We start from the raw sequence: 25,605 nt of genomic DNA on the forward strand, positions 1-25,605 counted from the left end.
GCTGGTCCACCTCTGCCCTGGAGGAGAGGACAGCCCTGATCCCAGCGCCCACCTCCCCTGGGGTAAGAGCAGGGGCATGATTGTGTGTAGTCACCTCACTCTCTGAGGGTGGGACGCTGTGCCCCTAGGGTGGGATGCAGGGGAAGGAGGCAGGTGGCAGCGGTGTCCGTAGATGGTGCAGTGACCAAGGAGCCCCTGGCGTCCCACCACAAGTACAGGCCCAGAGGAAAGAAGTTAGGGGCCTGGTGGCTTCTGGTGGCCCCACCCCAGAGTCTCCCACTACTCTACCTCCCAGAGCACAGACTGTGTGAGGCCACCTGGAGCTCCTCTGCAGAGGGCCAGGCTCCCAGAGGCAGTGGATCCTCTGAGCAGGGAAGCTTCACTTCTCCACAGTGTAAATAATCAGCTTTCACAGGACTGGGAGCTCGGGACAGACTCATGGTCCATGACCTCTACCTACACGTGTGGCCCAAGGAGGCTCCCAGGGGAAAGGTGAGACTCAACAGGCCCAGGGACTGTGCTAGAGTTGTAGCAAGTCTCACCTGCCCTCACCCTTGCTCACCGCAGAGCCCAGATGGAGAAGAGACCAGCAGATTGGATGTGTCACCCAGTAGGCAGGAAGTGACCTGCGGGGAACAAGGGTGCAGTCAGCTTTCCTCCCCAGGTCTGTTCACACGAGAAAGCAGGGAGACAGGAGCAATTCCCTAGAGCTATTCAGGGCTCTGTGTCAGTCACCCCCACGGTGGAGAGTCCTGCTCCAGGGGGCTCCCCTGATCCAGGAGATAGCAGGAATGGTCCTGCCTCGATGCCTGTCAGGACCCCCGCAGGCGGGACCAGGACCTGGGTGGAGTGTGGCAGCGGGCACAGGCCTACTTGTACTGTGGTTTCTCCCTTGACCCAGGTCCTGACTCTGGGTCTCATCCTTCATGGTGGGCGCAGCAGTGGGGGCTCAGCTGGGGCCAGAGGGAAGAGTTGGGACCTAGGTTACAGAGTGACTGCCAGAGCTCAGCAGAGGGGGGCACAGAGCAGGAACCTTGAGCCTGGATGCTACCAGGTCCTCTGAGAGGCCTCGAGAGGTGAGTGCTGTGGTGGAGGTTCTGGACCCCCTAAGCACCTGCCTAGAGAAGTGAAACAGGACACTGTACTGCTGATCCTGTTCGTGACACCAATTGTCTTGCTGTTCACACTGTACGTACTGTTCGCTGAACCCAGGGTAGGCAAGGCGTGAGCTGAGATGCTGGAAGAAGACTCGAGGAGCTGTAGGAACTGCAGACACATTTATTCTCTCCTGGCTGATGCAGCAGCCACAGCAGCAGTCATAGCATAACCTAACACAGCATAACCGCACACAACAACCCTTACAAACTTTTCCAGGTGAAGCTTATACAGATGTACTGCATAAAGTAGTCCATGACGAAGCGAGTGTCTCGTGCGGGCATGCGCAGTGCTATAAATGATCTCAGCTGTTAAATCGTCATTTTTTACAAAAGGTGGGGTGAGAGAGCCTGAACACGCAATTTTGGCCAATTTGCTGTCTCCCCACAAACACTGACAGAACAACAAGAAACAAGAAGGAGCAAGTCCCTGAGCCCTTCGCCTGCCTTCATGGGCAGAAAGGTCAGCAATGGGGTGTCCCCCACTGTGTCCCCACGCAGAGACTCACTGACCCCACATGGGGACCTCTCACACACCCACGCTGAGAAATCCCACCCAGAGACCTCTCTCTGAGACCTCCCACACACACACCTCACAAGCGTTCTTCAGGATCTGAGTATCCCCCCACTGACAGGTCCTTCAAGGCGGGTCTGATGTCACTTAAGAAACCAGCAGCACAGGGGAAGGACCAATGACGGTGCCCTGACCCACCCCCAGAACTCTAAGACATCTAGACATTGTCAGCATTGCCTCAGATGGGGTTCTCTGCTTGGAGAAAGGATCATGCTCTTGTCTCTTTGTAACCATTGTACCAAACAGAAGAATCACAACGTTCACCACCTGCAGGCCTCTGCCCCAGGGATGAGAGAATCACAAATTTTAAACACGAGTAAAATGCTGCCAACCTGCAATGAGAGTCAAATATCTTATTGTCTTATTTTATTCATGTTCCAGTCAGACGGTGTCATATCATATTTTTAAAAATTTCTTTGGGGATAAGATCTGATTTCAAGGTGCAGATTTCTTTACTTTGGAAACAAAGTAAAAAACTGTAGCAAATGGGTTCTAGGAATAAAATAAAGCAGCAATAATAAGGCGTGTGGTGTCTCCCTCACCAAGGGAGCTGTGCAACTAACACATTAGTTTGGACATACAGTTTATGTCAACTTTGTGGGTTCTGTTTTATTTTTAAGCGAAACAGGCTAAAAATATCATGAAGATTTTTCAAATGAATCAGATATCTAGTAATACTCGTTTTTTGTCCTCTGGCAAAAATATACTTTTTTTCCATGTAGTAATGCCCTCAAATAGTATTATGCATATTTCCAAGATATAATAAGGTCCAAATGTTCAGGTAACATAGCTTAAATGAACGAACTATATGGGAGTTTTCATTTTTAAAATAGTTCTTTTAAAACGTACAGTTTTCAAGACTCAGGCAGGCAACATTTTATGTTCATTACGGGGCTAAAAAATGACACTTTGCTTCAAATAGTGTGGAATTTTATAGAAGATATCTTTTCATCTATGCTTGATATATACACATGGCCTAATAAAATTACCTGAAGGAACTTCTTCATATCAGATTGAAAGAAAATGTACATAATAATCAAAGTGTGCATTAACACACACAAAATGTCCAACAGTCATCAAAATCCTCACATTGTATATCCAGTCCTTTCCAAAGGGGACCCTTTACTGATACAACATGTTTCTCATTGCTCATAAGCAACTAATTTTCCTTGCCTTGCTAAAATTTACATTAATCATAGCTGTTGCACATTTATCATTGTTGAGTTAGATTATCTATCAGGATGACAGTATCATCCCATCATTTAGGCCCCTTTTGGGACTAAATATTTCAACAACAAAAAAATCCCTTCTTGTATTTTCCATGATTTACAAATTTATAATTAATTTTCAACCTTACTTCCTTATAATTTCATTGAATCGCAGCGTGATGGAATGTGGTCATGAATGTCCTGTAGTATTCTACAGGGTGGTATTTTTTTGCAGTGAAAGTTATGCAGGTGAGTTTCATGATATTAACAAAATGGGACAAATTAGGAAAAATTCCATACAGGAAATGGTTTGCAAAGTGTGCTATTTCCTTTTCAATTTGATCACTATTCAGTTCTTTGAATTTAAGTTGGACAAACTGAAAACAGAACATAAATAAACATCCATAATAAATAGTTTATTGCTTTGGCGTATGAATGCATTGTCCCTCACTAGCAATGCATAGTTCAATAAACTGCACAATTGTAATGAACAGTGTGCAATAAAGCAGCGTTCCCATCAGTCATTGCACCTGCATCTATCATATGTTGCTTCAAGTGACTTGTGGATCCAGTTTCCATAGCATAAACTTGCCCTTTATCCTAGATGAAGCAATTAAGAGGATTCTATTTTAAAAACATTGTCACTATTGCCAGACTTTATGGTCACCTGTAGTTTTTTTTTCTTAAAATATTCACTTACAGATCTTATAAACATCTTACCATACATACATATACGATATATATGATATATCATATATATAATCTATATATTATATATATAGCAACAGAAAGCAATACCAAAAAATAAGATAATGAGAAAATAATAAGTCCTTTGCTTTTGACATTTTTTCAGAAAAACATGATTTTAATCTACAGATAAATGGCTATCTCCATAATATTCAGAAAGTTTGGTTTTGAAGTTGATTATATTTAAAATGATTCTCACACTGATTATAATGAACCACGCATTCTAGGAAAACCATGAAAGTGAAAGTGGCTCAGTTGTGTCTGACTCTTTGCGATCCCATGGACTATACAGTCCATGGAATTCTCCAGTCCAGAATACTGGAGTAGGTAGCCTTTCCCTGGTCCAGAGGATATTCCCAACCCAAGGATGGAACCCAGGTCTCCCGCATTGCAGGCGAATTCTTTACCAGCTGAGCTACCAGGGAAGCCCAAGAATATTGGAATGGGTATATCCCTTCTCCAGTGGATCTTCCTGACCCAGGAATCAAACCAGGGTCTCCTGCATTGCAGGCAGATTCTTTACCAACTGAGCTGATGACTTCTTAATACTCCAAAGGGTAAAAAAATTTTTTTTTTTTACCAAATGGACAAGAAAGAAAAAAGAAAAAGTCAGTCTATACTTAATTCTGCAACTTCCCTTGATAGGTTACAATGTTGTGTTCAGTCTCATATACTTTTACTTTGTAATAAACTCCCACAGGAAGTGTTTTGGTAGTGTTCACACATGTATACAGGTACAATTTCTGCCATACTCACAGCAGGGAGCATCAAGATCTGGATGATCCAGAAGCTTCAAAACTCTCTGGCTCTTGAAAGTTGGTTAGTTTCATAATCTGGTGTCCCTAATCCCTGAATCCTTCTAGGTTCCCCAAATATTAATTAACTTGTGACTTTTTGGCAAATCCTTTCTAAATTCCTGATAGTCAGATTTTTCAGCCCTCTTAACCCTTCACTCAGGCTCTTCTATCTTGCAAAATTATGTTGACTTATTTGTGCACTCTTTTTCTCTCTTTAGTTGGTTTAATGAATTTCATTAGAAATAAAAAAATATATGCATTTATGAATCTGCTATGTTTAGCCAGAAGTCTCTAGGAGAAAATGAAAGAAAGAAGGAGGGAAGGAAAAGAGGGAGGGGAGGAGAGAGAGACAGAAGAAGTGGGGGTGGGAGGAAGGTAGGAAAGCAGGGGCGAGGCAAGCAGGGAAGGAATGGAAGGAGGAAGGAAGGAAGGGGTGAATTAGCAACCAAAACCAACTTACTGTAATTTTTCAAGGACCTGCTGAATTTGTACCATATCAAGTATCTTAGTTTGGAAAGAGGATTCTACCATGATATTCCTTTCTCCTTATTGTTGGTGTGTGAACCTGAAGGTAAACAGAATCTGGGATCTGAATCAAAGAGATAAAAATATATAGGCAAGTTACCCATATCACTAAAATGATAAGAATTAAATTATTTCTTGAGTAAGGCAAAGGAATTATACTTGTTAGAAAAGACACAGTAAAACTAAAATTCTCACAGTGCTGAAAATTATTGTTTTAAATAGTTAATAACAAATTATTTAGGTATTAATTATATAATTAATAAAATTAATTATTTTCAATAATTTAAATCTATGGCTTCAGTTTCTACAAACCAAATAATATGTGTATTTCATATACTTCGTTTCAATTTGGCTATTTTAAGCTCTGAGTTATACCATGTAGATCACATTAAAAAGAGAATATTTAGTCATAAACAGATTTGAAAGGTATGTTCAATATGTAGATATATGATCAGAATTGTCAAAAACTCTTTGAACTGCTTGTCTTAGAAATGTCGTAGAAGGTATATATGACTATGTAGAAATGTGTTAAATCAGCTATAGAGGATTCAGCAAAATGTTATAAATAATAATCTAAAAATAAGCTCAGGTAATTTAAATTACATTTCTTAAATTAGACTTCAAAAGCATGTACAATTTAGCAGTGTAGGATATAAAATTTTTCTTCCCTAGAAAATAGTAGAAAACACATTTTGAAATGAAAAGAATCGGATGCTTATAGATGTTACTGAGGAATAACGTTTGCTTGTAAGTGAAGATGCTGCACAATTGAGCAGAGCTTATAAGTATATAGACTTGAATAATGGCAAATACCATGGAGAAAAAATATAGCAAGAAATTAATAGTAAATGCAGGAGTTTCAGGAAATTTGCCAAAATTTCAAAGATATTAAGAAAAAAAATATTTTTTACTATACGTAGCAATATCACATGGATCACAGCCTTGTGTAACTCAAGGAAATGTTGAGCCATGCCCTGTAGGGCCACCCAAGACAGACAAGTCACGATGGAGAGTTCTGAAAAAATGCGGTCCACTGGAGAAGGGAATGGCAAACCACTTCAGCATTCTTGCCCTGCGAATCTCATGAACAGTATGAAAAGGCAAAATGATATTACATTGAAAGATGAATCCCCTAGGTCAGTAGGTGCTCAATATGCTACTGGAGAAAAGCAGAAAAAGAGCTCCAGAAGGAATGAGGAGCCTGGGCCAAAGTGGAAACGACACCCAGCTGTGGCTGTGTCTGGTGGTGAAAGTCAAGTCTGGTGCTGTAAAGAGCAATACTGCATAGGAATCTGGAATGTTAGGTCCTTGAGTTAAGGTAAATTGGAAGTGGTCAAACAGGAGATGGCAAGAGTGAACATCACTATCTGAGGAATCAGTGAACTAAAATAGATGATAATGGGTGAATTTAATTCAGATGACCATTATATCTGCTACCATGGGCAAGAATCCCTTAGAAGAAATGAAGTAGCCCTCATAGTTAACAAGAGTCCAAAATGCAGTACTTGGGTACAATCTCAAAAACGACAAAATGATCTTGGTTCCTTTCCAGAACAAACCATTCAACATCACAGTAATCCAAGTCTATGCCCCAACCACTGATGCCAAAGAAGCTAAAGTTGAACCATTCTATGAAGACCTACAAGACCTTCTAGAACTAATACCAAAAAGAGATATTCTTTTCATCATAGGGGACTGGAATGAAAAGTAGGAAGTCAAGAGATACCTGGAGTAACAGGCAAGTTTGGGCTTGGAGCACAAAATGAAGCAGGGCAAAAGCTAATAGAGTTTTGCCAAGAGAATGCACTGGATCTTGTCAAGAGAACTCTCTTCCAACAACACAAGAGACGACTGTACACATGGACATCACCAGATCGTCAATACCGAAATCAGATTGATGATATTCTTTGCAGCCAAAGATGGAGAACATGTATACAGTCAGCAAAAACAAGACCAGGAGCTGACTGTGACTCCAGTCATGAGCTCCTTATTGCAAAATATAAACTTAAATGGGAGAAAATAGAGAAAAGCACTAGGCCATTCAGGTATGACCTAAATCAAATCCCTTATGATTATATAGAGGAGGTGAGAAGTAGATTCAAGGGATTCAATCTAATAAGCAGAATGCCTGGAGAACTATGGATGAAGGACTCTGAAATTAGAACAATTTCTAGCACCATACACAAAAACAAACTCAAAATGGCTTAAAGACTTAAATGTAAAGCCAGAAACTGTAAAACTCTTAGAGGAAAACATACGCAGAACAGTCTTTGACTACATAATAGCAAGATCCTCTCTGACCCACCTCATAGAGTAATGGAAGTAAAAACAACAGTAAACAAATGGGACCTAATTAAATTTAAAAGCATTTGCACAACAAAGGAAACTATAAACAAGATTAAAAGACAACTGTCAGAATGGGAGAAAATAATTGCAAAGAAAACAATTGACAAAGGATTAATCTCCAAAATACATAAACAACTCATGCAGCTCAATATCAGAAAGAACTAACAACCCAATCAAAAAACAGGCAGAAGACCTAAACAGAGATTTCTCCAAAGAAGACATACAGATGGCCAATAAACACATGAAAAAATACTCAACATCACTCATTATTAGAGAAATACAAATCAAAACTACAATGAGGTATCACTTCACACTGGTCAGAATGGCTATAGAGAATGTGGAGGCAACCCTCTTGCATTGCACTGTTGGTGGGAATGTAAATTGATACAGCCACTATGCAAAACAGTATGGAGATTCCTTAAAAAGCTAGGAAGAAAACTACCCTATGACCCAGTAATCCCATTACTGGGCATATACCTTGAGAAAACCACAATTCAAAAAGATGCATGTACCCCAATTCTCATTGCAGCAGTATTTACAGTAGCCAGGATGTGGAAGTAACTTAGACATCCATTGACAGATGAATGGATAAAGATGTTGGGGTACATATATACAGTGGAACAGTATTGAGCCACAAAAAGGAATGAAATTGAATCCATTGTAGTGAGGTGAATGAACTAGATTGAAGTAAGTCATAAAAGAGAAAAACACATTTCTATATTAATGCCTATATATGGTTAATACATACATATGGGATCTAGAAAAATGGTACTGATTAATCTTTTTGCAGGTAAGGAACAGAAATGTAGACATAGAGAACAGGCTTGTGGACACAGCAGGAGAATGAGAGGCTGGGCTGAATTTAGAAAGTAATATTGACATATATATACTAACACATGTAAAATAGATAGCTAATGGGAAGCTGCTATATATCACAGGAAGCCTAGCCTGGTGCTCTGTGAGGACCTAGAGGGGTGGGGTGTAGGAGGTAGGAGGGAGGTTCACGAGGGAGGGAATATATAATGTATATACATTATATCATATATATACATTATACATATATATATATGTAATTGTATGGCAGAAATATTATAGTTATGAGTGATTAACATGGCTGTACAGCAGAAACCCCCACAACACAGTAAAGCAATTATCTTCTAATTAAAAACAAATTTTTTAAAGGCTGTGTTGAATGATCCACTCACAATGTCCTGAGCAGAATGCCCTTCTGAATGTCTCCCACTGTGTGTTCCAGGGAAGGATTTTTCCCTTTCCCACAGGCTGGGCCATTACACATGGATGCCCATAGGCCTGCACAGTAGAGTCTTCTCATTTAACTGCCACTGAAGCCAGAACCATCCTTGGAATCCTGGGGCAGGACCCTTCCATCCCCAAGGAGCAGCAGTTGGCCTCATACCTGCAGTTTCTTTGGACAGTTGGGAGGACTTGGAGCTCGACTTTCAGGCCTCTCTGCTCCACCAAGATCTCCTGGAGGGGAAACCCTGGGACTGTTCATGTCTCTATGAGCAAAGACAGAACTACCTTATTCTGTAGGCTGAATGATCATAAGCCCCTACAAAACATTTCAACAAGGTATGTAAGGCCCACATCATCTGTAGTTCTTTTCTTATTAATTTACCAGTAATAACTCAATTATGCTAAGTCGCTTCAGTCGTGTCCGACTCTGTGCGACCCCATAGACGGCAGCCCACCAGGCTCCGCCGTCCCTAGGATTCTCCAGGCAAGAATACTGGAGTGGGTTGCCATTTCCTTCTCCAGTGCATGAAAGGGAAAAGTGAAAGTGAAGTCGCTCAGTTGTGTCCGACTCTGTGCGACCCCATGGACTGCAGCCCACCAGGCTCCTCCATCCATGGGATTTTCCAGGCAAGAGCACTGGAGTGGGGTGCCATTGCCTTCTCCTAATAACTCAATTACACCTTTAAAAAATAAATCAACTTAGAAATATGCTTAGAGCTGGGTTTCAGGGATTCTGCTTTCAAAAGAATATTCTTTAGCTAAATTTTTATTTTCTTTTCTTACCAATTATAACAGGAAATGGTATTTTGAAACACAACTTGTGCTATGTTTAAATACATGATGAAATTAATGAATTAGGAAATTAACTGTTTATTACTCTTAAACATTCTTCAGCTCATTCTCCTGGTTTGTCAAGTGTAAAGTTTTGACTGAGGTTTAAAATAATGACAATTTCTGAAAAAGCTAACTCTTTTTTTGCTGTATATTTAACAATAATAACAAAGTGTGCCCACAATGTACAGATACTATATATACACAAACATGAGGAAATATCCTCATGTTTGTACAGGGGCTTCCCAGGTGACTCAGGGGTAAAGAAACCTGCCTGTCAATGCATGAGACCTGGGTTTGATCCCTGGATCAGGAAGATCCCCTGTGGAAGGAAATTGCAAGCCACTCCAGAATCCTTGCCTGGAGAATCTCTAGGACAGAGGAGCCTGGTGGGCTACAGTCCATGAGGTTGCAAAAGAATGATACATGATTTGATGACTTCAACAACAACAACAACATGTTTGTATACACACACAAACACAGTTTTCTGAATATATATATTTTGGATGCTTCTAACTACTCTGCCAGGTAAATATATAATATTCCATTTTGTGTTCTAATTGAGAGATGCTTTTTATATACTTAGGTTCACATCAATCCTAGGAGCTAGAACCAAATTGCTTTCCAGGAATGTGACCCAGTGCCAACACTAGTTTCACTGTTGTTTCTTCTCAGGACATATTTTTGATTTGTGTTTGTCTTGTGTCTTCTCAAAACTCTTTTAGGTGTGTTTTGTTCATAGGCAGTTATTTCCTTTTAAATTCCATAAGAATTTGTTCAAATATTGCACAAAGTTTGCTTCTTTGAATATTAACATGCAGGAAAGCCCACCCTAGAACATATTTTTTTCACCTAAAACACTTCATATCAGGCATCTCATGTAAGTATATGTGAGACACAGCCTGATTTCAACAAATTCCACCTAAATTACTCTCAGTAAAAAAGCAGGTAAATAGATAGTCAATGGGAATTTGCTATATGACTCAAGGAATTCAAACTGGGGCTCTATAATAACCTAGAGGGGTGGGAATGGGTGGGAGGTGGGAGGAAGATTCAAGAAGTAGGGGACATATGTAAGTAGGGGACATATTGTTAATTCATGCTGATGTATGACAGAAATCAAACTAACATTGTAAATCAATCATCAATCAATTAAAAATGAATAAATATTAATTTTTTAAAAAGCATCACAATTGAGCCTAACAAAGTTTTGGTGATCAGATTTGAAGAAATGTTGTAAGACTGTGTGGATCACAATAAACTTTGGAAAATTCTTAAAGAGATGGGAATACCAGACCATCTGACCTGTCTCTTGAGAAACCTGTATTCAGGTCAGGAAGCAACAGTTAGAACTGGACATGGAACAACAGACTGGTTCCAAATAGGAACAGGAGGACGTCAAGGCTGTATATTGTCACCCTGCTTATTTAACTTATATGCAGAGTACATCATGAGAAATGCCAGGCTTGAATAAACACAAGCTGGAATCCAGATTGCCGGGAGAAATATCAATAACCTCAGATATGCAGATGACACCACCCTTATGGCAGAAAGTGAAGAAGAACTAAAGAGCCTCTTGATGAAAATGAAAGAGGAGAGTGAAAAAGTTGGCTTCAAGCTCAACGTTCAGAAGATCATGGCATCTGGTCCCATCACTTCATGGGAAATAGATGAGGAAACAGTGGAAACAGTGTCAGACTATTTTTTTGGGCTCCAAAATCACTGCTGATGGTGATTGCAGCCATGAAATTAAAAGACACTTACTCCTTGGAAGGAAAGTTATGACCACCCTAGATAGCATATTTAAAAGCAGAGACATTACTTTGCCAACAAAGATCCATCTAGTCAAGGCTATTGTTTTTCCAGTAGTCATGTATGGATGTGAGAGTTGGACGGTGAAGAAAGCTGAGCGCCGAAGAATTGATGCTTTTGAACTGTGGTGTTGGAGAAGACTCTTGAGAGTCCCTTGGAGTGCAAGGAGATCCAACCAGTCCATCCTGAAGGAGATCAGTCCTGGGTGTTCATTGGAAGGACTGATGTTGAAGCTGAAACTCAAATACTTTGGCCACCTCATGCGAAGAGTTGACTCATTGGAAAAGACCCTAATGCTGGGAAGGATTGGGGGCAGGAGGAGAAGGGGAGGACAGAGGATGAGATGGTTGGATGTCATCACCGACTCGATGGACATGGGTTTGGGTAAACTCTGAGAGTTGGTGATGGACAGGGAGGCCTGGCATGCTGTGATTCACGGGGTTGCAAAAAGTTGGACATGACTAAGTGACTGAACTGAACTGTTTAAGTGGGGCTTCTCCAGTGTCTCAGTGGTAAAGAATCTGCTTGCAATGCAGGAGACACAGAAGATGTGGGTTTGACCCTGGGTTGGGAAGATCTCCTGAAGAAGGGAATGGCAACCCACTACAGTATGTTTTTGCCTGGAGAATACCATGGACAGAAGAGCCTGGCTGGCTACAGTCCATAGGGTCGCTAAGAGTTGAACACAACTGAGGCAACTTAGCATGCGTGCACACATTACTCAAGTACATTAAGCTCAGAGTCTGTGGTATTACCCCTTACAGTAAGGGTATAATATGTTTTCAGTTTTCATTAGCAATAAAAATATTAAAAATTGTGTAATTTGTTTCTATAGGGCACATCTTTTCTAAGGTGCTCAAGTGAAAAAAGAAAGTGAATGTGTCAGTCAATCAGTCATTTGTCTGACTCTTTGGGACCCCAGACTGCCTTTTCATACTGTATGAAACAGTATGAAAAGACAAAAAGATAGGACACTGAAAGATGAACTCCCCAGGTCTACAGGTGCCCAAGATGCTACTGGAGATCAGTGGAGAAATAACTGCAGAAAGAATGAAGAAACAGAGCTAAAGCAAAAACAACACCCAATTGTGGATGTGACTGGTGGTAGAAGCAAAGTCTGATGCTGTAAAGAGCAATATTGCATAGGAACCTGGAATGTTAGGTCCATGAATCACGGCAAATTATCAGTTCAGTTGCTCAGTCGTGTCCGACTCTTTGTGACCCCATGAACCGCAGCACGCCAGGCCTCCCTGTCCATCACCAACTCCCAGAGTCCACCCAAACCCATGTCTATTGAGTTGGTGGTGCCATCCAACCATCTCGTCCTCTGTCGTCCCCTTCTCCTCCTGCCCTCAATCTTTCCCAGCATCAGGGTCTTTTCCAAAGAGTCAACTCTTTGCATGAGGTGGCCAAAGTATTGAAGTTTCAGCTTCAACATCAGTCTTTCCAATGAACACCCAGGACTGATCTCCTTTAGGATGGACTGGTTGGATCTCCTTGCAGTCCAAGGAACTCTCAAGAGTCTTCTCCAACACCACAGTTCAAAAGCATCAATTCTTCGGTGCTCAGCTTTCTTTATGGCCCAACTCTCACATACATACGTGACTAACAAAAAACCATAGCTTTGACTATGTAGACCTTTGTTGACAAAGTAACGTCTCTGCTTTTTAATATGCTGTCTAGCTTTTTGTCATAGCTTTTCTTCCAAGGAGCAAGCATCTTTTAATTTCATGGCTGTAGTCACCATGTGCAGTGATTTTGCAGTCCAAGAAAATAAAATCTGTCATTGTTTCTCCATCTATTTGCCATGAAGTGATGGGCCCAGATGCCGTAATCTTTGTTTTTTGAATGTTGAGTTATAAGCCAGCTTTTTTGCTCTCCTCTTTCATTAAGAGACTCTAGTTCTTCTTCACTTTCTGCCATAAGGGTGGTGTCATCTGCATATCTGAGGTTATTGATGTTTCTCTCAGCAATCTTGATTCCAAGATGTGCTTCATCTAGCCCAGCATTTTGCACAACAGCCTTGACATACTCCTTTCCCAATCTGGACGACAGCTTTGACATACTCCTTTCCCAATTTGGAACCAGTCCGTTGTTCCATGTCCAGTTCTGTTGCTTCTTGAGCTGCATACAGGTTTTCTCAGGAGGCAAACCACTTTAGCATTCTTGCCTTAAGAACCCCAGGAACATAATGCTTACCAGTAATTTTTCCACAGATGGGTATAGTATAGATTTTCAATGCCTATGTTAATATTTAAATTAATCTGTAATTAAGAATAAACAGTTTGGGGGACTTCCCTGGTGGTCCAGTGGTTAAGACTCCCCACTTCCCCCTGCAGGGGGCACAGTTTCAATCCCTGATTGGGAAATTAAGACCCCTTATGCTGTGTGGTGAAGCTGAAAAAAAAATAATAAATGGAAAAAATGAATGGTTGGGAATAGGGACCTTTCTTAACTAAGTCAGTAACACTGCCTTTGCATAGAATTAATGATTTCTCCTACTATGTGATCTGAAACTAGAAATTCATCTACTCCTGTCCAATGTGTCTTAAATCCAGCCAGTCACTTAACATTTTCTTTTTTTTTTTTTTTCACTTAACATTTTCTAAGAGCATTGTGAAAATCCACGTCTACATATTTTGGTAGCATCTCTAGCTTATTTTGGTTTTTACTCTTTTCTGTTGGTCATAAACTATTTGTCATGACTCCTTAAATAGTCTTATGCTAAGATTTGCTGTCATGTGTCTTTCTTATATCCTTACTTAGGTTGATTGATTTTTTCGATGTTGGCATTTTATGTCTGTCTTCGACTTTATAGAGCTCTTCACTAGTGGTGAAGGAGCGAAAAATCCACCTCCCAATGCAGGAGACCCAAGAGATGTGTGTTCAGTCACTGGTTCAAGTTGATCCGCTGGAGAAGGAAATAGCAACCCACTCCAGTATTCTTGCCTGGAAAATTCCATGGACAGAGGAGCCTGGCAAACTAGTGTCCATGAGTTCACAGAGTTGGATGCAACTGAACATATGGGCATCATACTTTCTATATTGTAGCATCAAGGATGAAAAGGATGCCCGGGACTTGATCTTAGGAAAAAACCAAAGAAGTGGAGTCTTTAAGAAATTCCAGCTTGGTTATAGAAGCAAGAGAGAGTTTCAATCACATATCAGGAAGGCTCATAGAATTAAAAAAAAAGAAAAGAAAATTAAAAACGATAATAAAGTTGCTGAATAATATTAGTTTATATAGATCTAAACCTAAAGAATGTCTTTTCATAAGAGATCAGCTCTGACTTTTTTGGTTGAGGAGGCAGCTATCATAGTTATAAAGCATAAAAATGTGATTATTCAGGTGTATGTGTACTAAGTAGGTTCAGTCATGTCCGACTCTTTGCGACCCTATAGACTGTTGCCTGCCAGGCTTCTCTGTCCATAGGATTCTTCAAGAAAGAATACTGAAATGAGTTGCCATGGCCTCCTCCAGGGGATCTTTCTGACTCAGGAATGGAACCCACATCTCTTATGTCTCTTGGATTGGCAGGTGGTTTCTTTACCGCTAGTGCCACCTGGGAAGCCTGAGACTATTCACATGAATCTTAAATTCTATCTCCAAATTTAATCAAAAATAACATATTAACCTGTTTTTCTATTCACTGTTCAGGAAAAGTAATAGTCCACAGAATCTCCTAAGTTTTTCTAGATGTGATTTAAATTTTTGTAAGTATAAGATGGAAATCAAAACCTACTTATATTGTAGAAAATGCCACGGGCAATGGAGTGACAAAAACTGGATATGTCAACTATGTTTATGTGTTGGAGTCCTCTTTGTATGTGGATGAATTTCCTGAAAGATCCTCCCAGAGGCTGCTCCAATCACTTTTAACTGGTGAGACTGACTGATGCCAATTTTAAAAAATTGATTTATTATCTGCTTGCAAAGTACTTAGTAAAGTTTACTTTTTAAAAAAGAGAATAGATTTTTTTCAAGTAATGAAAAGTAATGAAAATTTGAAAGCCATTAGTTACTATTGACATATGTATTTTCAACAGGCTTTAGTTGATTCCAGCCCGTCTATAAAGTGGTATCAATAATACAGAAAACTGAAGCATCTGTGAATGAAGTTTCTGTTAGATTTTGACTTACTTGCAAATTTTCCTTGATCCACAGGCGCCCAAAATCTTCTAGTAAGAAATACATGGTATATGTAGAAAGAAATTTTTGAATGAAAATAGAATAAGGCAAACTCAAAATGCAACCTATTTCCCATAGATCTTTAACGTCTAAAGAGTCTGCTAAGATTGGTTTCTGCATATTTTTAGTTACAACTTGTAACTTGTATATGGCAATATGTGTGTGTTTTAAAGGGTACCTGTCTCCATTCTGTTTATTAGTTAGTGAAGCAGTTTGTTTCATTCTTACCACAAACAGAGCGAATCATACCTCAACAATTTGGATGAGAATATGATAATTATGCTTGTGTGTGTGCTAAGTTGCATCATTCGTGTCCAACTCTTACGACCCATTGGACCAGAGCCCACCAGGCTCCTCTGTCCATGGGATTTTCCAGGCAAGAATACTGGAGTGGGTTTCCATGCCTTTCTCCAGGGATCTTCCCTACCAGGGATTGAACCCAGGTTTCTTACATCTCCTGCATTGGCAGGCAGGTTCTTTACCACTAGAAAGTAGACAATAAACATAGCTAGAGAACACATCAGTGTAGATGTTGTTCAGTTGTTCAATCATGTCTGACTCTGTGAGCTCATGGACTGCAGCACGCCAGGTTTCCCTGTCCTTCACTATCTCTTTGAGTTTGCTCAAACTCATGTCTATTGGGTTGATGATGCCATCCAAACATCTCATCCTCTGTCACCCTCTTATCCTACTGCCCTCAATTTTTTCCAGCGTCAGAAGCTTTTCCAGTGAGTCGGCTCTTCACATTAGGTGGCCAAAGTACTGGAGCTTCAGCTTCAGCATACATCCTTCCAATGAATATTCAGGACTGATTTCCTTTAGAATTGACTGGTTGGATCTCCTTGCAGTCCAAGGGACTCTCAAGAGTCTTCTCCAACACCACAGGTCAAAAGCATCAATTTTTGGTGCTCAACTTTTTTATAGTCCAACTGTCACATCCATACATGACTATTGGAAAAACCACAGCTTTGACTAGATGGACCTTTGTTGGCAAAGTAATGTTTCTGCTTTTTAAGATGCTGTCTAGGTTGGTGATAACTTTTCTTCCAAGGAGCAAGCGTCTTTTAATTTTATGGCTGCAGTCACCATCTGCAGTGATTTTGGAGCCCAAGAAAGTAGTCTGTCACTGTTTTCATTGTTTCCCCATCTATTTACCATGAACTGATGGGACTGGATGCCATTTTGAATGTTCAGTTTTAAACCAGCTTTTTCACTCTCCTCTTTCACTTTCATCAACAGGCTCTTTAGTTCTTCACTTTCTGCCATAAGGGTGATGTCATCTGCATATCTGAGGTTATTGATATTTCTCCCAGCAATCTTGATTCCAGCTTGTGCTTCATCTAGCCTGGCGTTTCACATGATGTACTCTGCATATAAGTTAAATAAACTGGGTGACAGTATTCAGCTTTGACGTACCCCTTTCCCAGTTTGGAACCACTCTGCTGTTCCATGTCCCGTTCTAACTGTTGCTTTTTGACCTGCATACAGATTTCTCAGGAGGCAGGCAAGGTCATCTGGTATTCCCATCTCTTTTGTCCTTGGATGTGGGGAATCTTTTTCTGGTGGGTTCCAACATCCTCCTGTTGATGGTTGTTCAGCAGCTAGTTGTGGCAAGATAGTGGAGTAGAAGCACATGTGTGCATGTTCTCCTGCAAGAACACCAAAATCCCAACTAGCTGCTGAACAATCATTGAAAGGAGGATGTTGGAACCCAGTGCAGTGAGATGGTGTACTACTGGAGAGTAAAAAGAAAAAAAGACAGAACATTCAAACCAGTGTGAAAATAAAAATATGACACATGTTTCCAACATCATCTGGCCCTAAAAGTGATTTTAGTGAGATGAGGAGAAATATAAACCTCTGGGGGCAGAATTTCATGCCTAAAGCCTCATTCACTCAAGTGTAATCATTAACATTTGGATCGACTTTAATGCAAGGGTTGAATTACTTAAAGCCAAAAGTTTTCTATGTTACAGATTATCCAGTTATGAAACCAGTTTAATTTATGTAAACATTTCTCACATTGTAAAAAGGATATGACATTTCTCAGTGTGTGAGTGATGCAGTGTGAAGAGCTACCAAAAATGTCTGTGTAATCTTCCAGAATAAACATGTTAAGTCATCTTTTGCTTGTCCACATATGCTCCAGCTTTTGTGGCTGCCACCCAAAGGACAGGCCGCTGGATTTTTTGACACTGACTAGGGTTTGCTTTCATATCCCACAGAACTGTAGTGAACAGAGGAGCAGATCTTCATGGGCAAAGAAGCAATACCTCCTACCACCTCACAACTATACAAGCATGAAAGGAACAGGCAAAATGTCAACTTGCCATTCTATCCCTGTAAGGAGCTTAACTACACATTTTCCCAGCTTCCATTTAACCAAATTCCAGGTGCTGACTGCGATCCTTTTCTTTGGGACATTGATGGGCGCTTGAACACCCTCAATGACTGAGAGGTACCAAGGACAAAGAGTGTGGCTTAACCAATCACGAAGTTTTGAGAGACAATTAAAAACACAGGCTGAGTCGATTGAAACGTTTCAACCACTCTGTCAAGACTGGGAAAGGTGGCTGTCTTCTCTAATGTGCAAAACCAACAGAGAGAGTGAAGGAAATTGAAGAAACATAGGCCATTATGTTCCAAAGAGAAGAATAAGATAAAACTTCAGAAACAGACTTTACATTGTGAAGAGAAGTGATTTACCTGATGTGGAGTTTAAACTAATGGTTATAAAGACATTGGCCAAGATCAGAAGAACAAGGCATGAACAAAGAATTTTATGAAGAGAAAGAAAACAGTTTTTTAAAAAGTACCACACAGAAATCACAGATCTGAAGAATACAACAACTGATCTGAAAGATTCAACAGAGGGGTTCAAGAGCAGACTAGTGAAAGAAGGAATCAGCAAACTTGAGGACAAAACAGTGGGATTCACCTCATCAGAGAGAAAGCAAAAAGAAAAGAATGAGAAATAGTGACTATAGTAAGGCAGTTAAGGACCCTATCCTTTTTGCTGCTATTCAGTTGCCAAGTCATGTCTGACACTTTGTGACCCCATGGACTGCAGCACACCCAGCGTCTCAGTCCACTGTCTCCGGGAGTTTGCTCAAATTCATGTCCATTGAGTCAGTGCCTTAAGGGACACCATCAACTGGACCAATGGTATGCATTACAGGGGCCACAGAAGGAGAAGAGATAGAGCAAGGGACAGAAAGTTTATTCAAAGAAATAATACCCAGCAAAGTGGTCCTTCAGAATTGATAAAATTTTTCAGACAAACAAAAGCTGAAGGAGTTCGTCGCCAATAGATGAGTCTTACAGGAAATTGTAAAGGGAGTTCTATAAACTGAAATGAGAAGATGCTGATTAGTAAAAGAAAAGCATTTCAAGATATGAGAGACCCTGGGACAAGTAAGTATATAGTTAAATTCAGAACATTCTAAATGTTGCAATGGTGGTGAGTAAATCATTTATTAATATATAACATATCACTTATAACTCACAGAAATATATCACTTATAATTCCAGCGTAAAGAAAAAAGATAAAAGAATTAAAAATAACTATACCTACAAAAATAACTAAAGGAGTCATGTTTAAAAAGTTAGATGAAAATATGATAAGTCAACAAATAAAGAACTCAGTGCTATACTGTGAGCTAAGGTGCTTCAGTCATGTTCAACTCTTAACATATTTATGGACTGTAGACTGCCAGGCTCTTCTGTCCTGGGATTCTCCAGGCAAGAATACTGGAGTGGGTTTGTCATGCCCTCCTCCAGGGGATCTTCCCAACCCAGGGATCAAACCCACATCTCTTATGTCTCTTGCATTGGTAGGAGGGTCCTTACCACTAGTGCTACCTGGGAATCCCAAAGAACTTAGGAAAGAGCTACAAATTATAAAAAAGAGAAGCTAATGTGAATTCTGTCATTGAAAACTAAACCATTTGAAATGAAAATTCACTAGAGGGGTTCAACAGAACATTTGAGATGGTAGAAGAAAGAATTCATAAAATTGAAGGTGGATTCGTAGAAATCAATAAAGAGAAAAGATTTTGAAAAATAAAAAAGAGTTATGGGACCCCTTAAGCACACCAACATACATGGAAAGAACCTCAGAAAGTAGAGAGAGAAAGGAGGGAGAAAATATAGGTGTACACATAATGACTGAAATCTTACCAAATTTGATGGAAAACATTATAGATTCAGTGTTTATCTCTCATAAAATGAAAGCAAATAGATCCACTCTAAGACACATGTTGGTCAAAGTGTGACCAAGCAAAAATCTTGAAAGTAGTAAGAAAAATACTGTTCTCTATATACAATGGGACCACAATATAATCACTGACTTCCAATCAGAAACAGCAGAGGGAAGCTGTGGGATGACATATTCAAATAAATGAAAGAAAAAAAATGTTGACCAAGGATTCCATCTCTAGAAATAAAAATATTCCCAGATAAACAAAGACCAGGAAAATTTACTAATAGCTGTCTCACATATGACATTTACTGAAGGAGGATGTGTAAACTGAAAAAAAAAAGCTTGATTCTAAGATTTGAAAATGCTGGACTGGTTTGTTACAGGATTTATGTCTATCTATACAGAATGTCCCAAACTTTTTATTTATTTCAGAAACAAAAGGGTGCTGCTGGAAACTTATGAAAAATTTACTTTGAAGGTTTTACTCTTTCAATTTGTTTTATACTTTGTATCACTGTAAATTTTGAATAATTATTGATTTAATTTTTAAGTCCCTATAACTGAATGTAGTGAAGATTAGCTGAAATTTTTAAATTTTAAAAAATGCTCTAAAAATTCTCATGGCTAAAGATGTATGAAAGAAATATAAGTTCTATGTCTCGGTGGACACACATCACAAATATACTATATGGAAATTTTGGGGTTACAGACAAGAGCATCCTGATAGTAAAAATTCCTGGGATTAACCAAAATTATAAGGACAACTCCTGAGTTTTCAAAGCTATTGATGAGGTTCAAGTAGAGCTCTCAGAGGAACCAAGTATTGTCTGAGTTCCAGGTGGGATTGATTGAAACTTGAATAATATCTATCTCTAACACAATGAGAAAGTAGGATGGGAAGGCTCAGCAAAGGGAGATGAATAGAGCTGTAGGGCTGGATGTTTTGGGAGGGAACACAGCCCAGCCTCCTCCTCCATTACTCCCTCTCCACCCTCAGGAACCCTTTTTGACCAGACCACAGCTCTGAGATGGGGGTCTAGGACTTTAGCCCCCAGTGCACACCTTTTGCTCAGTTTCCTGAAGGCAGCAGTGTGAGTCAGATGATGGGGAATCCTCCCTGTTCTCTGAAAAGCACTTTTGATACTTGGCTGAAGTTTGATACCTGGCCCCAGTTCCACTTTGGAGGTGATGAATGATGGATCAGGAAGGTAAGGGACCCTTGGCCCAGACTCACAAGCACATGATTCTCTCTTCTTTACTATTATTATTTCCAAATTTCTGAATCAACTAGAGAGACTCTGGGATGGAAAAGAACAGAACATCTATTCTCAAGGAAGAATAGAGCATCATCCCTTTAGGTACAAACCAGGATGGGAGAGCATACAGTGAACAGTAGGATTTCAATCCAAAGATCTCAGATTCGTTTCCAGGTGTGGTAGAGGGCTCCCAGGCAAGTCCCCAAATACAGGGTCTGAGGACTGGATACTGAATTCAGTCTTAGCATAGGACAGATGTGAACAGGTGTCTCTCCCATCTCTAATCTGGGAACCAGGACTAATCTGAGGTCACTGCTGAGGCCCCCAGAGCCTCAGAGCTGGGACTGGAGAGGGCCCTGGTCTCAGGAAGCAGAGACCTAACTGACAGAGCTCACATTCGCCCTTAGGTCTGAGAATGTGTGCGTTTCTTAAGCCGAAGAACAGTGACGAAAGAAGTCCAGGGTGAATCTCACATTGAGAATCCTTCTGTATGTTCTTCACGGAAGGAAAACAGAAAATATTTGTATCTGCTTTAAAAATGAGTGAAAGGAAAGAAAACCGACATAGCTCTGTTAAACATAGAAAATCATATTATGAATGGACACTGAGTGTCTGATGCTTGTCTAGAGAGGGAAGAGAGAAAATGGATCTCTTGTCCTTTTTTTTCCTCTCAGCATCAAATGGAGCTGAGGGAAAGAAGCAGGAGCAGGAAGAGAAATGAAGTTTTGAAAGGTGAGTTCTGACCTTCAGCCCTGTGCACCCCAAGCATTACTCTCCTCCTCTCAGGCTCTGGAAAGGGTCAGTTTTCATTACAATCCCAAAGAAAGATAATGCCAAAGAATATTCAAACTACCGTACAATTGCACTTATCTCACAGGCTAGCAAAGTGACAGTTGATCAGTCATATCCAATTCTTTGCGACCCCTTGAACTACACAGTCCATGGAATTCTCCAGGCCAGAATACTGGAGTGGGTAGCCTTTCCCTTCTCCAGGGGATCTTTCCAACTCAGGGATCAAACCCAGGTCTCCCACATTGCAGGTAAATTCTTTATTGGTTGAGCCAGCAAAGTAATGCTCAAAATTCTCCAAGCCAGGCTTCAACAGTAGGTGAACTGTGAACTTCCAGATATTCAAGATGGATTTAGAAAAGGCAGAGGAACCAGAGATCAAATTGCCAACATCGTTGGATCATTGAAAAAGCGAGCGAGTTCCAAAAAAATCTACTGCTTTATTGACTACACCAAAGCCTTTGACTGTGTGGATCACAACCAACTGTGGAAAATTCTTAAAGAGATGGGAATACCAGAGCACCTGACCTGCCTCTTGAGAAATTTATATGCAGGTCAGGAAGCAACAGTTAGAACTGGACATGGAACAACAGGCTGTTTCCAAATAGGAAAAGGAGTACATCAAGGCTGTATATTGTCACCCTTATTTAACTTATATGCAGAGTACATCATGTGAAATGCCAGGCTGGATGATGCACAAGCTGGAATCAAGATTGCCAGGAGAAATATCAATAACCTCAGATATGCAGATGGCACCACCCTTATGGCAGAAAGTGTAGAACTAAAGAGCCTGTTGATGAAAGTGAAAGAAGAGAGTGAAAAAGTTGGCTTAAAACTCAACATTCAGAAAGCTAAGATCATGGCATTCAGTCCCATCACTTCATGGCAAATAGATGGGGAAACAATGGAAACAGTGAGAGACTTTATTTTGGGGGGCTCAAAAATCACTGCAGATGGTGACTGTAGCCATGAAATTAAAAGACACTTGCTCCTTGGAAGAAAAGCAGTGACCAACGTAGACAGCATATTAAGAAGCAGAGATACTACTTTGCCATCAAAGGTCTGTCTTGTCAAAGCTATGGTTTTTCCAGTAGTCATGTATGGATGTGAGAGTTGGACTATAAAGAAAGCTGAGCACCGAAGAATTGATGCTTTTGAACTGTGGTGCTGGAGAAGACTCTTGAGAGTCCCTTGGACTGCAAGGAGATTCAACCAGTCAATCCTAATGGAAATCAGTCGTGAATATTCATTGGAAAGACTGATGCTGAAGCTGAAACTCCAATACTTTGGCCACCTGATGTGAAGAACTGATTCCTTTGAAAAGACCCTAATGTTGGGGAAGATTAAACGTTGGACAAGAAGGGGATGACAGAGGATGAGAAGGTTGGATGGCATCATTGACTCAATGGATATGAGTTTGAGTAAGCTCTGGGAGTTGGTGATGGACAGGGAAGCCTGGTGTACTGCAGTCCATGGGGTCACAAAAAGTCAGACAATGAGTGAGCGACTGAACTGAACTGACTGTGGCCCTGAGGGCCCAGGTCCATGGACTCCGAGAACACAGGTAGCAGGGCCTGTCACTCAGGAAACAGAACCCCCAGGGAGGCTTCTGGGAAGGAGAGCAGAACCCAGAGACTTTCCAGATTCCATGTGCAGGATGAAGCTGTGAGGGACCTGGAAAAGGGTGTGGCCCAGCAGGTGCATGTGGAATGCATTGCACCAGTAATCCCTGGTTTGGGAAGTGAGATCGCCAGGTTTGACCATGGACAAGTTGTTTAACTTTGCTCAGATTGTTCTGTGCAGTGACCCCAGCCCATTCTCCTGCACGGCGGGGGTTGTGAGATCAGCAAGGGGTGAAGGATGTGGAAGCACTTTGTAAATGATACATCCTTTCGTGGGTTTCATCATTACTCTCAGGGATCATGTGGCTTTAAATGCTGGTGCTTGGGCTCCAGTATCCCCCCCACTTAAAGGGACAGTGCACTCAGCCTCCTATAAGACCCCCTAGGCTTCTGCCTTCACCACCATGACCCAGTCTGCTAATTTCCAGCTTGCCAAAATGGCTTGGAAGAACTGGAACAAGTCCGGGGCCTAATTTCACTTCTGCAAATGTAAAGAATCTTCCCCTTCTCTCCTGGTTCTTCTTCCCAGAGCTTCTGATGTGAGCCCAGGGCTGCAGGGAGCCTGGGCCTGAGCTGGGAGAGGGGAGTCTTGGGGGTGGGGTATGGCAAAAGCTCTGGTGTGATGGACAGCAGTAATATTGTGAAGTCAGCTTGGGGGCTGTGGAGGGCCATGGGCTGCAGGTGCCCACCCCTGCCTGGCCTGCCCAGCTCACCTGGCCCGGGCAGCTCCTGGCTGCAGCTTGTTCCTCATGTCTCCTGCAGCCACCTTGGAAGGACTGCTGACAAGTACAGCTTTCATTGGGTGTCCTGTGAAGACCCTGCTGATTAGATGTGCAAAGCAGCGTCTGCTGGAGCCAATCAACAATGCAGGGAAGAGGCTCGCCCAACATGTCTCCAGCTCCTCCGGCCAAGCGGCCACTACCTTGGGCTTCTACCATTTCTCCAGGCCCAGTGATCTCCTCAGTTTCCATTCATTCACATTCATCCTTGAGCGCCTCTCCAACACCAGAGTGTTTCTTTCTCCTGGACAGCCTGTCACCATGGTCACTTTCTCCCCACCCCCCATGTAGGGGCCTGCCCTCCACCTCTGAAAGCCTTCTCTGCCTCACCTCCATCAGCTGCCATGCTGAGTCTCACTCAGGGTGACTCAGGGTGCCACTGAGCACCATCCCCCACAGGTCATCACTCTCCTCTTGGAGACCAGTCATCTCAGCACATGTCCATTCAAGGTGTCCCGTTTCAACCCTCTCTTGCCAGCAGTCCCCCAGTGCCTGGAGCTTCTCCACCTTGACACACTTTGAGTCCAGGCAAGAACACCTTCCCCTTCACCCATCAGAGGCTTCATTTTGGGAAGACCCCACAAACAGGCGGGCAGATACCATGTCAACATGGATGTCCAGAAACTGCTGGAGATTCTAATCACAAGAGAGTAAAACTGAAGATTTGGAAAGAGAATGAAAAAGAGGAGGAGTCAGGCTACCACCTGAATTCCTTGGAGAAGAAGATCAAGTCATTGGATGACATGAATGACATCTTGGGTCACCAACACTTCTGGAGCTAAAAGGCAAACCTGAACAGCTGCTTGGTCCTGAGAAGCCCCCATATTCTGACATTTTGGGAGACCATCTACAGAAGACAGGCAGCTAGCTCTTCTGGGGTCTCCCTTTTCTGCACAGTGAGTTTCTGGTGGCTATTGTCACAGCACCTGGGTCCCCTCTAGAGTTATACCCAATCTATTCAATGAATGCTCTCGGCTGAGCCATTCCAAATTCAAGCTAAATTTACCTTCACAACTCGTAAATGGTTAAGCCTTTCATCACCCTGTGGCCCAGGCTCAAACTCAGTCCTTGACTCTATCATGCCCCATTGCAACCATCACCTCTAGGTCACATGGATACCTAGGGCTGACCCCTACCCTGACTCCAACCATGCCCCAATGTCAGCCATCATCTGAGGCTCCCATGGAGACCCAGGCCCACCCACACCCCATGGCTCCAACCATGCTTCAGTGTCAACAACCATCAACTTAGGCTCAGGTGGAGACTCAAGTCTGACCTGTACCCTTGACTTCCAACCATGCCCTGATGTCAACCACGACCTCAAGCTCAGTTAAGAGACCACTGCCCATCTCTCATCTGTCTCCCAGTCTGACCATCTTCTTCTAAATACCAGATTAGGTCCTGTGAAATATCTTGCAGTCCAAAATAAGGCACAATCTTTCATCTCAAATGCAACTGAAAACCTGGAATATCACTTTTTTTTTTTTTTAAATAAAAGCAACTGGAGAGTGGAAGAAA

At 41.4% G+C, this 25,605-nt stretch overlaps 1 protein-coding gene and 2 long non-coding RNA genes across 3 annotated transcripts in view; 2 read left to right on the plus strand and 1 right to left on the minus strand.

The window, feature by feature from the left end:
• Positions 1-25,605, plus strand: part of LOC145516429 (uncharacterized) — a 32,521-nt gene that overhangs the window by 4,646 nt on the left and 2,270 nt on the right.
• On the minus strand, positions 3,332-8,693 carry LOC145519609 (uncharacterized). Its single transcript, XR_014063829.1, has 3 exons — positions 8,557-8,693; positions 4,941-5,069; positions 3,332-3,536 (listed from the first exon to the last, which is right to left on the minus strand). It is a non-coding gene; the product is annotated as an uncharacterized LOC145519609 (long non-coding RNA).
• Positions 8,759-25,605, plus strand: LOC145519598 (uncharacterized). Its single transcript, XR_014063828.1, has 4 exons — positions 8,759-8,944; positions 17,666-18,854; positions 21,572-21,629; positions 21,993-25,605. It is a non-coding gene; the product is annotated as an uncharacterized LOC145519598 (long non-coding RNA).

This window comes from Giraffa tippelskirchi, chromosome 1 (genome assembly GCF_054371585.1).
Source record: "Giraffa tippelskirchi isolate mGirTip1 chromosome 1, T2T-mGirTip1v1.2.pri, whole genome shotgun sequence".
Lineage (NCBI taxonomy): Eukaryota > Metazoa > Chordata > Mammalia > Artiodactyla > Giraffidae > Giraffa > Giraffa tippelskirchi.